Below are 19,487 nucleotides of genomic sequence, written 5' to 3'. Positions count from 1 at the left end.
TCACACAAAGGGGTTCTGTCCCTCAAGTGATAATTGTGAAAGTTCATTAATATTCTTGAGAGACATCTTGGCGCTAATAAACAAAGGCTTTTTGAAATTGGATTCCAAAGATTTGGAGTCTCTGTCTACCTGCATATGGCCACGAGATATTGCTCAAACATGGTGCATGCAAAAACTATTTGAGTATAGTTTTGCTCTTATGGAGTGTCCTGGAGACACATGCTACAGGGTGACAATTTTGTAATAATTCTGCTCCCAATCGGTATTCACTAACATCACAGGGAATGGTTCTAGGTACCTTTACATTAGAGTATTTTAGGACAAGATGGTTAGTGCCACAGGGTGAGCTGGCCCTTTAGAGGAGTTGGGGCTTAATGTCACCTATGCCAGGCCTAGTCACCTCCCCATGTGAAGGGAATGACACCAGGAGTAGTGTGATGGGAGAATGGGCCTAGAATCCAGGCCTGCTGGGCAGGAGCGTGGCACAAGGAATAAAGATTTGATTCCTTTTGGGGGGCTGGAAATCACTCTCCTCCCAGGACCCCACTGGGGACCCTGTGCTCCGCCCTCCTACCCAGCCCCACCACAGGGCACTCTGTGTTCCCACTACCACCAGGGACCCTGTGGTCCCCCTCGACCGACCCCTTCCTGGTCTGCCCCACTCCCAGAGTCTGTGCTCACTGCCACACTGCTATTGGTTACGAGGATTGTCAGTCCATATCATCGGAGCTGCTAATTGATGGAAGCAGAGAAGGAGGCGGGGTGGTGAGCTCTGGAGAATACTAGCTCCTGGAGAAGGAGATCTGGCTGCCCCGTGCTGCAGCTAAGAGGTGTGCCTTGGCATGCATTGTGAGCAGACCTCTGGTATGAAACTTGGGGGGCAGATGCTCCCCCGCGCTGGGACCAGAGGAGCTTGCTCTCCCCCACAGGGCCAGAGGAGTTCTGTGCCCCTGCCAGTTATTGCGGGGGAGTGTGCCCCTGCTTGCCCCCCTTTGTGCACACCTCTGCTACTGGGGATTATAGAGGCAGGCTGAGTTCAGTCAGAGAATTCAGGGAGCCTGTTGGGAAGAGGGCAGGTTGGTGACAGCTCTCCACATCTCTGAGGTGGAAGGCCTAGGAAAAGACCAGCAAAGGGCCAGGCCTCAATTGAGGGAGCTGGGAGAGAAGCCTCAGCAGAAGGCTGCCTAGGACTGCCAGCCTGTGGAGGAGCCAGCCTCAGCAGAGAGGGGACTCAGATCTCTGCACCAAGGATTGTGAAGCAGATAGAAGGCTAGATGGAAGAGTTTCCTTTTGGACAATATACTAATAAATGAGACCCCTAGAAGGGACGTTCTTTGACCCATGAGAGCCTATATGAAGTTATTGGGGAGCCCAAGCAGTAGACAGGCAGAAACCAGACTGGGTAAGTCCCTGCTACAGTTAGTCACTAACTTTTTGTATCCATGTAAAAGCATCTTGCTGTTGGAATTCCCAGCACCATACATCATCTTTATCCATCAGTCTCTTAAGGGCCTGATATGAGAGAGAGGTGGTAGGAAGTTGGATAGATTTAATAAGTCCCCCAAAGCACTTTATGGACAGGGCGTGTCCTAAACTGCTCAAATCTTCTGAGATTTTAAGTCTTCTGTGGTTAGGTGTCTAACATATACTAGAGCTGAGAAGGAACTTTTTTACTTTCCATTTGATTCCCTTGATGTACAATAACTCCTCATTTAAAGTCATCCCAGTTAACGTTTTGTTATGTTGCTGATCAATTAGGGAACATGCTCATTTAAAGTTGTGCAATGCTCATCGTTTGGTGGCCGCCTGCTTTGTCCACTGCTTGCAGGAAGAGCAGCCCGTTGGAGCTAGCTGGTGGGGGCTTGTAATCAGGGTGGACCAGCAGCCCCCCATCAGCTCCCACTATCAGCTCCTGCTCCCCTAAGTTCCCTGTGCTGCAGCTGCCCAGCAGGCTATCAATTGCTGGCATTGAGCTGTCCCTCCCTTACTGCCATGTGCTGCTCCTGCCCTCTGCCTTGGAGTTGCTCCCAGAGACTCCTGCTTGCTGTGCAGGGAGGGGGGAAAAGGGGGGCACTAATGTCAGGGTGTCCTCCTCCCCCCTGCTCCTGCACCCCGCTTACCCTATTTCCATAGAGCAGGGGGTACACATGACAGGGTTCAGGATGGAGATCGCTTCCAGGCAGCAGCTGCGGTCTCAGCAAGCTGATCTAATTAACAAGGCAATGTACTTAAGACTGGGATCAGCTACTTAGAGGGGAAATTTGCATCTCTTACTCTCAGACGGTGTGTGTCTCTGTCTGCTGTGTTCTCTCCCCTCCCTCCATGCCTGCTGCCTTGTAGAGTGTGAGGCTACATTAACAACCAGTTAACCCTTGAGGGCTCAGCCGAGTGCTAGTTCATCAGTTGGCAGTAAGGCATTCCCTGGGAAATATCCCACCCTCTGACTTCACCACCTCAACCCAGCTTCACAATCATCATCGCTGTGTACCGGTATTAAATTGTTTGTTTAAAATTTAGTGTGTGTGTGTGTGTGTGTCCGGTATTAAATTGTTTGTTTAAAATTTTGTGTGTGTGTGTATACTTTTGTCTGGTTAAAAAATTTTCCCTGGAATCTAACCCCCTCATTTACATTAAATCTTATGGGGAAATTGGATTTGCTTAACATCATTTTGCTTAAAGTCGCATTTTTCAGGAACATAATTAAAGCGTTAAGTGAGGAGTTACTGTACCCTACTGAGCAGTGCTTTCAGACTAAAATCATCAGCAGCATTAGCCTCTTGAAGGGAGTCTCCACAACGAAATATTAAGATGTCATCAACAGTTACACCAACCTCTTCAAGTTCCTCCAGCATTTTATGCTGACCTTACTGGTACACTTCTGGCGCCAGAGAAATGGCATTCACAACCATTGATAACTGCCAAAAGCAGTCCAGAAGGATGTCAAATAGTTGATCTCTTCATCATCTTATCTGTAAGAAATTATCTTTGGCATCTAAACAGGAGAAGATCTTTGCCTGTGTGAACCTTGCAATATCTCTTCAATTGCTAGTATAGGACAGTGGGAAAGTTTAGAGCTTTACTGAGGTATAAGAAATCAATATGTATTTTGGAGTTGGCCTATTTTTTAAAGTACCATATGCTGATCCAGCCTGTCAGTTCCGTAGCTTTCTCTAATGCTCTCATCTTCACAAGGCTGCCAAGCTGTTTAAGTTCCTTCTTCAAAGAAATTACTATTCTGCTTGGGGCATGTTGTTGCAGTTTCACCTTAGGGTTGATTTCCACCGGAAGATATCCCAGGTCTTTGAAAACCCTCAATATCTATTATTTGTTTCTTTGTTGAGAGGCATGTGGCTGGAACTGTCTCTCTTGCATTGTCACTGCATTATCTACCATATGTGAAAATCCCATCTCGTCACTAGATTCCTGTGAAAGCAGAAGTGCTAGTGGTGTTTCAGTTATTTCCCAGTTTAGTTTATGGGGCTTGCTCTTGTGTGGACATGTTGCTGAACATTGTTCCAGGAGATGTGCTAATACGCCACTGTAGAATTTTAGTCTGCAGTTTCTTTTGGTGGATTTATTTTTGTACAATTGCAGTGACCCTTAATGCTCATTGCTTTGCAGGTAGAGCCACTGTCAAACTGACATTTCATCTGAGTGACATGGGGCTGCTTGAAGTTAGAGTTGTGCATATCTGTGTCATTTGCTCTTCATAGCCATGCAGCCACCTCACACACTTCATGCAGTGGTTGGTAAAGACAGACTCATCTGAGGAGGTGTCATTGTCACGCCCTATCAGGTGCACGTTTATAGGACTGTTTCTGTCTCAGCTCCATATGCTTGCAGAATTCGTTCTTTTCTTGCAATAAGCACATATATTGCTTGCCCTTCTTTTCAGACCGCTGCTCTTTCTTGTTTCACAGTATATCTCCACAGAAAAAGCTGTGCATAGGCTAGCCTACCTGAGATGGCTTGAGTCCAGGGAGCATGGGTAACAACAGTAGTGAAGACAGCAAAGCAGGGGCATCAGTGCAGGTAGTTCAAGCCCAGCATGGGCCCTGGGTACGTGTTTGACTCAGTAGCCTGCCCTGAAGCCCATGCTGTGCTGTCTTCATTGCTATTGGTCTCCACATTAGCTGGATTAAAGCTAGCAGGGTTAGGCTAGCCAGTGCACAACTTTTGCTGTGTAGACAGACCCTTAGTCTGTTTGCCTTTATTTGTGTGTGGTGTAGTATCTTTAACTATTTCTCATGCTTTCGATGTATGCACTGCGGTGGCAGCTGCCTTAAACAGCACGATTAATTTCCAACTCTGTCACAGCAACTGTGCTCTGGCTTCATTATCTCTGGCACCTAAAACTTTCAGTTCCTCTGCCAATATGTCAAATTTGCACTGTGAGGCTAACAGTTGCAGCCTGGTTGTGTATTGGCCTGTCATTTCAACTTCAGTTTAATCAGTTGTACTGAAAGTGTGCCTTTCAGATACATTTCTTTTAGGCACGAAGTGTGACACACTGGCCCCACTGTAGTCAATACCAAAGCTCATGTTGACTTCAGGGGGACCAGGATTTCACTCCAAGTATTTTTCGATAGCATCTAAGATTTGAATTGCATCTCCCCTTCTCCGCCTGCTCGCTGTAAGTACTGACAGATTAGGCAGCAAGCCTTTATCCATTTCTGTATTCCATGTAGTTATTCTGATTGTGTTTTGTCCAGCCTCACAGCTACTTCATAGCTTGGTCATGAGGCCCTGTAGAATCTCCAGATTTCACAGATACCCCATTGTCATTGCTTCGCAGCAGTGAGTGGAATATTGCTCATAGTCATTGGCAAAATGACTACCTCTGGTCAGCTACAGCAAAGAATTAAAGCAGGGGAAACTCTGTCTGACAGCATGTTGCGAGCTCCCTGTAAAATGCAGCACACAACAAGAATTTGCAACGCGCAGCAAGATGGTTTTGTTAGTCCTATAAAAGGCAGGAATTGTAGTGCATATTCGTGACTGCCATCTACTGGCCCCTTATTTATTAACGATGTACAGATAGTTCTTGTCTACAGAGCACCCCTGTAACAGCTACTAAAGAAAAATGGATCACTATTTACTTAATAGGGGCTACAGTCAGTCTAAATTTACCTAGGCCAGTGGTTTTCAACCTTTTTTCCTTTGCAGGCCCCTAAGCAATTTTCAATGGAGGTGTGGACCCCTTTGGAAATCTTGGACATAGTCTGTGGACCCTGAGGGGCTGGAAACCACTGACCTAGGCATAATAGCAGCTGCCTACACAGTTTTTCTTTGGGAATAACAGATGTGCACCAATGATGGTCCTTGTCAGCTAATAGTTGTTGTGATTTTGTTGTTGCTGTTGGAACATTTTGATTTTGAGACCACAAAATAAGTGTTATTGTTTTGACTATAATTCCATCCTCTCTGCCCGCTTCTGCTTAGTGTGGGGACAGTCACATAGACATGTGCTTGCACATTTTCAGTTTAAAATGCACATCTCATTTTGCAATGGCAGTCTAGGTATAATAATGATGCATTCATAACATTAGCAAAACTTCTGTCTGATCATTTCAAAGCACTTTAGAAATTATAGTGCTCCTGGGAGGTAAACCCTTACCCTCATTTATATATGGGAAAACTGGAACAGAATTTCAGTGATTTGCCAAAGGGCAGCCAGGAAGTCTGGGACTTTGAACAGAACGGAGATCTCTTGACTCTCAGTCCTATGTTTTAACCATTATATTTCCTCAATATATTCATGCACAGTCATGACCTAGTTTTTATGCATATACAAGGCAGGCAATATTTAAAAAAATCAAGCCTTTAAAGTTTACAGTGTCTCTATCCAATCTTGAATTTTATGAAAATTCACTTCACTTGTCTAATATCTCTTCCTAGCAAACTTTTAAAACAACTTGACTTTAGGATATTGTGTATATAAGATATATTTATATTAAAAAGTCTGCTCTGGACTTTTGCCTGTCTTATAGAACTTGGTGCTCTCAATAGGTATGGTTATTCCAGCTAAGGTAAAGGTAGGAGGATGACTATGTGGGAAGTTTTTCCATACTTTGCTTTTAGCTTGAAGTGGAGGATTACCTATGCTGGTGGCCAGGTTTGGTCAGGGGAATCGTTTTGCTTCCATCTGGCAGAATGAGAAATATCCCATTGTTTTGGAACCTGGATGAAGTGAAATTCATGGAACAAGACTCAATCCAAAAAGGTCATCTCCATTTTGATCTGACTCATGCTGGGGTGGCTGTTAAATTCTCCAACATAGATGGCAGAGTGTGGAGGATTATGAAGAATATTTGGGATAGGCCAGGGTTGGTTAGGGGTTTGCACACATTTGCCACTTTGAAATGACTCTCTCGCAATATCACAGAGGTCTGAGTTAGATAAGAGTGGCTGCATGTCAGTCAAATCTGCTCCAAGATAGGTAGCATGCTTATATGTACTATGCACAGAGTAACACTCAGTCATGATATTGGATGGTAAGGAAGCTGTTAGGGAGTTGGTGCATCTCCTGAAGGAAGGCAGATTATGTCCATGTTCTATCTGAAGGCTGAGGACTGAAGGCATTTAGCAACTGAGACACCTTTAATGTTTAGCTGATGGATTTACAGGGATGGGCCAATGTTTTAAAAATTGTTAAAGGTTTCAGAGATCTAAAAGGATCAGAGAAATAATTATTGTGTGGATTTTTTAAAGCAATTTTCCCACATCAAAAGCCATTTCTATTACCTCTGTTTTTAATCAAATTATGTTTTTTAAATCTTCACAGAGCTTGTGCTCAACATTCAAGGTTAGGAACAAATTTGAGTTGATACTGACGATGATTTATTCATAGATTCACAGACTTAAGGTCAAAAGGGACCATTATGGTCATCTAGTCTGACCTCCTGCACAACGCAGGCCACAGAATCTCACCCACCCACTCCTGTAACAAACCCCTAACCTATGTCTGAGTTATTGAAGTTCTCTAATCTGGAAACTAAACTGTCATCTTGAGATGATTAATTGTAGAATGCTGTGACCGAACGCACCCCTGTATTCACACCCGAAACTTTATTGTAATAATCTTTCTACAAAATGTGCCTTATGAGGTATCCCTTGAAAATTAATAACTCACTAGTCAATGTCATGGTGAAATGTATGTATCAACATTATATATAGTTATGAATTCCCCCTGTATGATGTTGGTAGCACATGTTCAAACCCACATAGCCCTGGTTAGGCAGGGGTAGTTAAGCAGGTTTATGCTAAACAAAGGAATGTGTATTTACCTCAATTTACCTGTAAGCAGTAAACAGGGTCCTTGAGACAGCAAAAGGAGACAAGGCAAATTGGCATTTCCGCCTGCACAGGGGGTAAGAAAGAGCACGGGGGCACCTTCACGCCCAGACTCCACGTCCCTTTCTTTACTGTTTGAATAAACTTTGCTTTGAGAGGTAATCCTCAAAAGAATCCACTTCAGAGGTGACTGGAGTTTAAAAGTGAAGGGCAAAAATACCTCATTTTGTGTGTGTGTGTGTGTGTGTGTGTTTCATTCATTCTCTTTCACCTGAGAAGACAAAGGAACCAGCTCTTTGACTTTGGGGGAGGGGAGGGCATCCTGACCTGAGAATCTCATCAGCCCTTTTTCTGGGAAATGTGGTAAGGATTTTTATCTTGAATGAAATCTAGTTTAAGTCTTAGCTTCTAGAAAGCGTTTTCTCTTTATTACTCTGGTAACCATTTCTGACTTTAATGCCTTGTAGTTGTACTCGCCTCAAATCTGAGTTAAATACACTTGTTTTATTTTTTAATCAAAATTAATTCAGTGTTGTGTTTAAAGTGAGCTGATTAGTAACTCCATTTAAAGTAGTAGGCTGTTTCCAATACTTCTTACAGGGGCAAAAGACCTATAATATATGAACTGCCCGGCAGAGGGCTGGATAGTGCTGAGCCCACATTTTGGGGAAAATTTGGGAATAGGAATGTGCTGGGTCACCTTGAAAGTAGGAACTGAGGCTGGTGGAAGCCAGATTTTGGCTCATGTGTTGCTGACCAGCTGCTGGGTCAGAGTTGCAGGACTAGGACTGCATCTTAACACAGTCAGGGTGGGACCTGCATGCTGTTTGTGAGCAGCCCAGGTTGGGAGCTACAGCAGCAAAGCATGGTGAGACACCCAAGGTTGCAGGGCAGGTGGTGACCTAACCCCTCACTGGTCTGCATTGCATCCCAGAATGCTCAACTGTAAAGCAAGGTTTTCATAGAGTTTAAAGCAAGAAGGGACCATTAGAGCGTGCAATTATCCAGTCATCCCTGTATTTAGCTCAATAACTTATGTTTGGCAAAGCATATCTTCCAGAAAGAGATCCAGTATTCATTTGAAGATATTGAAAGATGGAGAACCCACCATTTCTCTTGGTGGTTTGTTCCAGTGGTTAATCACTCTCACTGTTAAAGTGCCTTTGTCTAATTTGAATTTGTCTGGCTCCAGCTTCCAGTCATTGGTTTAGTTTACAACTTTCTGTGCTAAATTAAAGACTCCTTTTACTCCCTGTTGTTTTCTCACTGAGAAGGTACATATATGCTGTCATAAACTCACTTCTCAATCTTCTTTTTTGATGAGCTAAACAGATGGAGCTCTGTAAGTATCTCAATGTAAAGCATTTTCTCCCTCCCTTGAGTTGCTTTTGGGCTGTTTTCTGTAACCTCTCCAGTTTATCAACATCCTTTTTAAAATGTAGAGACCAGAATTGTATGCAGTTTTCAGTAGCGTAGAAAAATGAATTGAGGCTAATATAAGGATATTTAAAACAACTGCTCCTCTAATTAGTACACTGAGTACTATTTTATTGTCTTGTTCCAAGTTTCAGAGTACCTATTTCATTACAACACAAAGAGGAGATACTTGGAACAAGAACATAAGATAAGAGGTTTAAATCAGTACGAAGTAGCAGCTGCCCTTAACTTTAAAAATGAAATAAAATAAAATAGAATATTTCACCTATAATGTGACATAAAATGACATAATGGAATAATGTAAAAATATAAAAATTAGATTCATTTTGAAATGCATTTTATGTAACAACGCCAAAACAATATTTTTTTTCAAAATTTCCATTTCATAGGAAACTTCAAAAATAATAATTTAATTCCAATATGGAACAAAAACAAAATTCAAAACGTCAAAATTCTCTTAAAATGGAAATTCTGTTATGATCATCTCTAATAATCAGGGTCAGAAATCACTCAACTACAATGTGGAAGCCTCTATTTGTAACATCTGGAAGCCAATCTAGTGCTCCTGCTTCACAGACTTTTCTTTTAATTCAGACTGGAAGGAAAATAGTATTCAAATCTACATTGTGTCCCTGCCTGCAGGTATATGGGATCTTGGGGAGCAATTACCACACAGGTGGGGTGCCAATTAATTTCTTTATTAAAGGAAAAAGGAAGTGGTGGGAATTTAACAATGAAATGCGATAGGATGGGGTGTTTACAATAGACAATGATGGGAGGGTTCTTCTTATTGAATAGTGTAGGGAGTTCTAACAGTGGGGTACAGTAAGTGGGGTTCAGCACAATAGGATACAGTACAGTCAATAAGCGTATCAAAAGAAATGCAAAATAAAATGGTAGCTTCTATATAAAATGGTCAACAATCTTCGATAGAATGTATTAAGTGGTTAGTGGCCTTATACACAATGTAACACAATGGTATCAATGCAGATACAAAGTATATCAGAGAAGTGGAAGCAACCAATCGGGTGTTATAATTACAAGTAAAATGTGAATATAAGTGAACTTATGCAATGTAACGGTATAAAAGAAAAGTAATGACTTAATTTGTGAGGCTAGGATAGCAGAGAATTTGTCAAGGAACAGGAGGGGGGAGGGGAGTGAATGATTAGTGGCAACTGATGAGAGGAGAGTGTGGCTGGAAGCAGCGAGAGACTCTGAAGCCCTGCAGGGCAAGGACAACAGAGCAGTGTGATGGTGATCTTTGGTAGGGGAGGGGCAGCGGAGAAGTGTAAAGAAGGGCTAGAGAGAGGTTTAAGCAACAAGCGGACACCAAAAACAAAGGAAAAAAAGCGGCAACGGGTTTGGGAAGTTTCACAGGGGGAGAAGCAGCAAGGGGTTTGGGAAGTTCGGAGCGTGATGCAGATGCGGGGGAAAAAGCAGCAAAGGGTTATAATGGAGACACGGAGAAGCACACAGTGGGGGAGATTGGAGCGGGGGAAAAACAGACACGGGAAAGTTCAGGGAGAGATCGAGACAGCGGGAGGATGAATTTAAGCAGCAAAAACCTTATTTATCTTAACCAACGACTAGGCAAAACAACAAATATCACAATTCTAAGCAAAACTATAACAAGCAACTATATGGAGCAACAAATCAATAAACTATAACAAGACAGGTGAATTTACACGCTCTACAATCTTAACAAACTATGACTTATTAAACTAAAAAAAACAAAACCTATGGTGCACCTTATGCTATGGGGAAGTCACAGAGGGCAGAGTGGTATGTGCCCGGATACAGCTCCCAAGGAAGCCAAGTGATGGTGGCTGAAGCCAAGGGATACAGCTGAAAGCAGGGAGCCCCGAGGCAAAGCCCACAGGAGCAGAGCTTAGCAGCGGCACAAACTTATTTTTAGCAGCAAAGCGCCGTGGAGTTTAAGAGAGGTTTTAAGATACAGACCAAGGTTTAGCTTGAGTCTGTGTGCTGGGGAAACAGAGCCAGCAGCTAAAATAATAAAATAAAAGTAGGGAAAGTTTCACAGAGGGATTCTTACCAGTCCCCAAGGCAGCAGCAAAGGCAGAAGCAGCAAGAACATCAGAAGGCTTGGTACGGTCTTGATAATCTGGAGATCTCTCAGGCAGCAATTTGTTCTTCATGGGGGGGTTAAAAAAACAGGGGTATGCTCAAAAATAAAATGAGAGCGGAGAAAGGACCCCCTAAAACCCCTGGCTGATCAGACCAGGCAGCAATGCAGGAACCTTTCTCATGTTTGTTTCAAAAATGTCTGTTTTTAACGGCAAACTCAGGCAGTTTCCCACCAGTAATCCTGATAGGCTCCCTCTATCACAGGGGATGAGGCACAGGGAAAAAACTGCAGGTTAAGCATAGAAATATGTCTGGGCATAGCCCTGTGCAATAGGTGACTCAAAAGCACATGAGGCCTATGACTCATGCCCAGGATCTTAAAAACACAATAGGTCTTGCAGCTCTGGACATTGCCTGCCCTACACCGAGCCCAGGTTCAATGAGGTGATAACAGGACTAACCCTTTGAACAGGGCAGTGGTCCCATTTAGCACATAGCACAAGTGGCCATCTCTTTGAGAAGGGCAATGGCTCTTGTTAAACAACTCAAGGGGCCCTCCCTTTGAGAAGGGCAGTGGCCCTGGTAAACGACTTAACAGCCAGGGAAGGGCGGCCACAGGAGGAGAACAAAAACAAAATGGAGTATGGGGACAGCTGTAAGAAACAAAAATGGAATAGGGGGATAGCTGTAACAGACATATTGAAGATGCTTTAAATATGATGATCACTCTCACTTATACATTGTTTATAGAACTGCCATTACATTATGCAACTGTTCTCCATAACTCCAAGGTTACAGTGTTCCAACCTTTCGTACATCTCAAGGTGGTGAACTGACTTTGTTTTATACTCTTTACTATACCTTCTAAGAACTGACCCTAGGACCATTCTCTGGAACTAATTTAACAGCACAGAAATTGATCTCGCTGAGCAAAAAGCTTATTCTGAATCTACAGTTTATTAGCAAAACCCACATTACCAAAAAAGGCTTAATCTCCTGAAAAAATACACTGATCAACAATACAGAGAGAGAACTTCTGCAATTTGTGGTGAGCATATATAAAAATCTTGGGACTTCACTACAACTTTGGACTCCAGAGATACTTGATTTATGTTCAACTAAATCTCTATCGGTCTGCTCAAAATATTATTAGTATTTCATAGTTATATTTGTAATGTGATTAGATGGTATGAAGGAAAGTTAATCCCTTACATTTTTAATTGCCACGTTAAATATGTAGAATGACAACACTAAGCATTCAAGTATACAGAGAAATGTAATGTTATACAGTTTTCCATTTACCTTAGGTAATGTTTGTAAACATAGGCAATCTTATAACTGTTCCTCTGACTTTTCCATGAATGCGAGAACAACAACAATATAAATCCAGTGTGATATGAAATCCAAATATGGCTGGAGTATTTTTGAAATGCTGCATCTTCTATGGACACAATCACAGATTAACATTTTAGGATGAATCGAGTGATTCTTTGTACACACTTAATCTTTCTGTATTAGTTGTAAGGTGAGATTTTTTTATTACAACATGGGGATGAGAGGAAGAAAGCTTTGTATTTGTGGGAAAATTACTGTTGGTAAATGTTTTGAAGTAAAGTAATTTCTTTGAGGGTAATAGGCCTGATTTACATTTACATTATTCCCCTTTACATCATTCTGGTTGTGTGAAGGGAATGTAGACTGGATCTAAATGCAATTTACTCTTGCTTAAGGCCCCTTTGCAAACAGTGGGAAGGTATCTTTGTGTAAACAAGAATCAGACCCAGTGACTTTGTCTCCCTTCCTTTCCATATTTTTACTCTATCGCACAATGTGTGAACAAGGGATCACTCCATGAAGATAATGGCACGTACTAAAAATACCATAAAAATACATTTTCACACAGTATGCAGTCAGATGGTCCAATTAACTGCTGTAGGAAGTCGTGGGGTCAGATAATGTTATGACCAATAACAACTAGTCTAACTAGAGTAGTTGTAGTAGGTCTCAGGATATTAGAGATAGGGTGTGTGAGGTACTGTTTTAGTGGACCAGCTTCTGTTGGTGAGAGAGAGAAGCTTCGAGCCACACAGAGCTCTTCTTCTGTTCTGGGAAAGGAACTCACAACAAAATGCAAAGTGGAACAGGTTGTTTAGCATAAGTAGTTTGCGCATATGTAAGCAATCATTCAAGGTAGACTAGTCTGTGAACACTTTGCAGTCACAGGACAAAAAGAGGGGGTTAGTGGCGTGCATTGCAGATTGTTGTCATAAGCCATAAATCTTGTCACATCCATGATTTTTAGTGTCTTAGCAGAATAATGAATTCAGGCTCGTCTTTTGAAAGAGTTGTGCAGGTTTGCTTTGAGCATGAGGACTGATAGGTCCCCTAAAATATGTACTAACTACTTATGCTAAACCAATGGTTCTCAAATTTTGTAACTGTGACCCCTTTCACATAGCAAGCCTCTGAGTGTGGACCCTCCCCCCCTTATAAATTAAAATCATTTTTTATATATTTAACACCATTATAAATGCGGGAGGCAAAGCGGGGTTTGGGATGGAGTCTCACAGCTCACAACCCCCCATGTAATAACCTCATGACCCCGAGGGGTCCAGACCTCGATTTTGAGAACCCCTGTACTAGGCAACCTGTTCCACTTTGCATTTTGCTGTGACCAGTGTTGCCAACTCCGCGTAGCTGGAAGTCACCAGACAAACCCTGAAAAGTTGCTAGATGTAGCTGGTTTTGAGTGCTTAAACTCAAAAGGAGTAAAAAAGTCGCTGAACACAATTTCCCTAGAATTTAACAGAGAATTATATATATACACACACACAGGCGAGTATAGTCACAAAATCATTCACAAGCAGCTCAATAGTGTTAGTAAAATCTATTCCATGCTCTTCTTACTACATTCTGTTGCACACCAGAAGCAACTACAACTGTACACTGTCATCATCGGGGGACAGCATCTGCTCATTGGGAGAGAAAGTGTAGCCCCCTTACTCATTGGGAAGGGTGCTCTGTACACTGCAGCCCAGATTGGCTGTGGTTGGTTAATTTCAGCTGAGTCTCCCTTTCTTGCCAGCCTGGATTTGAGCTGACAGGTGGGTGAAAGGGAGAGCCCAGAGCCAGAGTGAGGAGGGCATTCACCTGACCTGAGCTTGGCGCTGCAGGGAGCAAAGAAAGTAGATTTAAAAACAAAAATCCCTTTCCCCTCTCTACTCCCCATCCTTCCAAGGTTTCATCTCTGAAAACAGCTGGGAAGCTAACCCCAGGCCAAGCCAGGGGAAGGAGTAAAGGGGAACTGAAATCAAGCTAGTTCCACCTTTGATCCTGTAGTAAGAGCTTCATTCCTGGAGGCACAGTGCCCCACCATCCCATTGGGGCACATGGCTCTGTCTCATCTCACCTACCTTCCAACCATGTGGCTCTCCTCACTGGCTAACCTGCCTCCGCTGCCCAGCCCACTTCATTAGCCATCTTCCCTGTATCACAGGGTGTGCCACGTACTGTGGAGCGGCAAGAAAGAACACATTTGTGTAAAAAGCCCTGGCTAATGTGAAGCTCTCTCCATGTGCTCCTGGTTTTAGCTAAGTATTTAATTAGCCTCCACAGACTTCTTTTCCTCGCCTGCAGATTATAGTGATCTCAGCCCAAGAAGCCCTGGAATGTGATTCCTTCTGAGAACATGCTCAATTGAGATGTAAGGAAGTCAGCTGGTGTGCAACAGAATGAGCATGGAATGGATTATATTAACACTATTGAGCTATTTGTGACTATACATACTGGTGACTTCTTTCTCTGAATATCACTGTAATTGGCAAAGAAAATCTCTATATTCATCACTAGTCACTTTGACACTTATTTTCTCACTAGGGAAACCGAAAAGGCACTAAATCTAGTGACAAAGTTGCTAAGTTGGCAACACTGGCTGTGACACGGGGAGTTCCTTCCTCACACCGGAAGAAGAGCTCTGTGTGGCTCAAAAACTTGTCTTTCTCCCCAGCAGAAGTTGGTCCACTAAAACATATTTCCCTGCCTCTCTAATATCCTATCTCTCTGTCTAACCAGAGTCACAAGTGGTCTGATCCTGCAAAGTGTGGAGCACTCCTGTGTGGCTCAAGAATTGCCTCCAAAGTTTGGGTCTGTACTTTCCAAAACTCAGAGTTGTTTGCACTTGCAATCTGGTTGGAGCCCATCTCTAATATAATGTTAGTTATGCATGCTACAAGCAATCGTGCCTCATCTTTTAGGTGGATCACTGTAGGGGTCAGGAAACAAAGGATTTTTCTCTCAGCTAGTTATAGAGTATTGCAAAGTTGCCAGGTGCATTATGGGAGTTCTTCACTTTCTTTTGCAGCATCAAAGTTTTAAAATTGCAAATTAGTCCAGGAAAAAAAGTCTGTCTCTCTCTTCTCTTCCTTAGTTCAGCCTGCACAATATTATATTGAGCAGTTCAAGTCAACGTTTTAGATTGGAAAGGATTGTCATGTGCTCAAAGAGCTTAGTGCTCTAAAGCCAAAAATACTTAAAGGGAAATGGATGGTATGTGGCTATTCTTTCATCCAAGCTTCTCTAAAACAGCTGCATAAGAAATTCATTTTTTTGCTTCAGAAATTTTGGAGACAAGCTGTGTGAAGGTACAGTATTCATTAGGAATGGTAGAAGGGTTCACTACTGAACTTGCTGCCTAGAAATACATTGTCTTTAAGAAGCTTTGCCTAGTAATAGTTTTTTGCTATTTGCATTCTGTTAAGATGAACTGACTAAAGATGTTATCTTCTCTTTGTGAAGCAAACTTGGGCAGTAGAGTTTCCCTTCATTAATGGTGTCTGACCAAAGGCATGTACTGCAGCCTGCCTTCCAGTCCCCCTGCTTGGGTCCCTGGAAGAAATTGCTGGTTGAAGTGTGTTCACAGTATGTGGGGTACTAGTTTTTAGCAATTGTTATGAAATTCAAAGCAAACCAAGTTTGTACTGTCTCTGTGCCTGACTGTTACATGTGCAAAGGAGAGGTGACACTGCTAGTTTGCATTGACATATACAAAACAGAATTAATCTTTCGTGGAGCTGGTGCTTGGACTGTGGCCCCACTCTGCCCCAAGGCCCCGTCCTGCTTGGCCTCTTTCTCCTGAAGCCCTGCCTGCTGCTTGTATGGGGGAGGGCATAGAGAAGCGAGCAGGGGAAAGGTGGTGTAGAGGAATGAGTGGGAGGTGGGGCCATGCAGTGGAGTGGGGGCGGGGTTGGGCACCGGTGCCCCTTCTGAGTGTGGGCATGGTGCCATTGTAAACCTGGTACTGAACATATACAAGTGACAACTGTGGTCATGGTGGGCAAGACTCAGAGTTTTAAAATTTTATTTCAAAGAGGGTTTATTTAGAGTCTATATTTTTGCTGTGGCAAAAGAGCAGAATATGGAGGTTGTTAGCAAAATGTTTCCGAGGCCTGGCAAAAAGTGGCTGAGGGTTGACCCTGCAAGTTCCTTTCCTCAGTTCTTTTATACAAAACACAAAACAAATAATACACTAAGGCACACAGTTTTCACATTATAGGGCAACTTAGAGCAGTATGAAGGATTTTTTTTCAAGGTACTTAAACAGTCTATCACCACTAGTGTGAGAGGGAGAGCATAGCTAGTGTTCATTTTCTTGTGTCACTAGGTAGTACAAAACAAAACACAGAAAAATGTTCAAAGACAAAAACTCCCCATCCCCTGTGGGCAAATGCTTTTGACAAAGCAGTCACCTCCATATCTGCTCTGTGAGTACTTGGCCTCAAAGGCAACCTGCACAACAACCAAAGGGGAGCCTGGGGATTTAAATTCATAATGCTGCTAGGCGTTAAAAATCATGGACTTTTAACAGGGACGCTGGTTTCATGGCTCATTACAACAATCATAGAAACACACATACTGTACCTGCTAACCCTTAGTGGCCCACTTCAAACCCCTTTTTGCATAACAATCTAACCCTTATTGCCCCATCCATCTCAAATGACCTCCTACAACATGGGTTTTCCTTTCTGCGTAACAATGTGTCCCATCTTGTAGTTATCTGAGACACGTTGATTTCTTTTGCCAGACCGGAAGAGCTCTGTGTAGCTTGAAAACTTGTACCTTCCTCCAACAGAATTTGGTCCAATAAAAGATTATTACCTCACCCACCCCTGTCTGTCAGTCTGTCTGTCTGTCTCTCTCAAAAATCACTTTTAGTATTAAGTTGCTTCCCAATTATCTTTCCAAATGGTATATGAAACCTCCACAGTCACTGACAAATCAAATGTCTGTTTTGCGCCTCTCTCAATCAGTATTTATGTGGGCAGAGAGAAGGGAAACAACTCAATAAAATTAACACCTTTGGAAACATTTTTGCAGCAGTATAATCCTAGACCAAAGGTCACCAATCTGGGGGCACACCTTCCTGGGGGGGAAGAGGGGGCATGGCTGTGGCCTGGGCTAGCCCCCATAGGGCGGCAGAGAGGGAGTGCCACTCAGCTCCACTCCTGGCCTTGGCTGCTGGCTTGCACTCTTGGGGTCCTGCCTGCCAGCCCTGCACCCAGGGCCTTGGCCCCCGGCTGAAGTTCCACTCCTGTCCCTGCCCCACAGCTATTGCTCCAGCCTTGTCCCCCTTATCTCTGTCCACGTCTCCCTCTCCTGGAGCTCTGGCTCTGCTCCTAGCCTCGGCTCTGTAGAAGCAGGTGGGGTGTGTGTGTGTGTGTGTGTGTGTGTGTGAAGTAAAAAGTTTTGTGACCACTGTCCTAGACTTTAGTTTTCCTGAGTTAAAGCAATGAGAAGCCAGTCTTGGTATTACTGAGCAATGTGGAACAGTTTCAGTTCCTCCTCCTTCACCTTCACGGCATATCCGCACTCTACCTATTATTTCTCATTTGCTATCAAGAAGTCAACTCCTGCTTCCGTTCAGCTCAGGATGCCAGCCTCTATCACACACCTTAAATTTACAATCCAGGATCTTTGTGCTTTCTCTAGTGCTGCCCCTCATGCTTCGGAGGCTCTCACCATAAACATCTACAGAAGTAACTCCTTTCACTTGATCCCTCCTCAAATCTCTCCTTTGCTGTGAGGCCTACAAAAAACTCAACAATGGCTAAGTAGCTTGTGTATCAATATTACTGACTACCACGATGACCAATATTGTCTCGCTGTTTTCTTGAACTTCCCTGTCTGTCTTGTATCATCTTTTGTCTCTTGTCTTAGAATGTAAACTTACTGGGGCAGGGCCCTTATTGTTGTTCTATATTTGTATAGTACCTCTGTAGTTTGGTGCTAATGTCATGCTGCTTCTTCATCACCTCAGCCTGGGGACCTCCTCAGTTGCTGGAATACAATTTCAGTTGCTCTATCAATATTAAGACGTTTTTGTTCCTTTTTATCATCCTGATGGTTGTGGAAATTCTCTTGGTTATATATTTGAAATTTCAATGTGCATAAGTACTTACGATAAAGTCATAGATGACACGATTCCTACAGGAATTACCACAAACCTCATCCCTTTCTGCTCAAAGTGAAAAGTGCACTTCTTTGCTTTATCCTTCATAAACAGCACATCACATGCATATGCATGCCAGCCAACCAACCAACCTGCAAATATTTCCCTGGGAGAGCACTGGAGAGGAGGAACTGTATGTGACAGATGCTAGTCATATTGCTTAATAGATAGTTGGAATGCATTCAGATATTGCCGTGGTGGATGCAACATAAGAACCTGAATAAATTAGATGAAAAAGACCTGTCTGTGTATTCACTAGAATTTTCTTTAGTGACCCAAAAGATGATGGGTGCATCTGTGACTCCTATTCAGAACGTATTCTGCAGTTTATTAGATCATACTATAGGAAAATTGTAGGTATACTTGGTAAAACTTTCACAAGAGATTAAAGTCCCATTTTTAAAAGTGACTCAGGCACTTAGGAGGCTAAATTCCATATACTTGCAATGAGACTTTGGCTCCTAGGTGTCTGTCACCTTTGTAAATGGGACTTGAGCTTAGGTACCTTTGAAATGTTAACTTTTAGCCTAAATTTTTCTTTGCTCAGTTTTATCCTATGACTCCTAGTTACACATCCGTTGGGCCCCTGAAATAACTCTCCTTTCCTGGTGAGGTGTTTTGCCCATTAATCTGCATTTGGCCAAACTCTTCATGTGTAGTGCTTTTAATCTGTTCTTTGAAGTCAGTGGTGGTGCTGTTTGCAGGGCTGGCTCCTGCTTTTTTGCCACCCCAAGAAAAAAAAAAACAAAAACCCAATTGAGCTGCTGCCGCAGAGGAAGAGAGGGACTGAAGGACCTGCCATTGAATTGCCACTGCAGACCTGGAGGTGCCACCCCAATAACGGACGGAGTGCTGCCCCAGGCACCTGCTTCCTTTGCTGGTGCCTGGAGCCGGCTCTGGGTGTTCGTATGCTGATCTGAGTTTAATGCTGTTTATTTTCCCTTTTGTGGTATTAGTGTGCCCCGAGCTGTACATAGCAGACATGTCCACCTACACGTGGGTAGGGGAATCAGATTCAGGGGTGGGAATTGAATGTGACTCTGACTTACTACCAGCTTTATTGATCATGTCTCCAGCTAGTGCTCTAGTGATTATAAAACATCCCACTAATATCTCACAGTTAAAGGTTTTCTGCTTTAATTCAGGTGTTAGAAGCTTGTGTTTT

Source organism: Gopherus evgoodei, chromosome 1 (assembly GCF_007399415.2).
Source record: "Gopherus evgoodei ecotype Sinaloan lineage chromosome 1, rGopEvg1_v1.p, whole genome shotgun sequence".
NCBI classification, from domain to species: Eukaryota; Metazoa; Chordata; order Testudines; family Testudinidae; genus Gopherus; species Gopherus evgoodei.
This window is presented reverse-complemented; position numbering follows the sequence as displayed.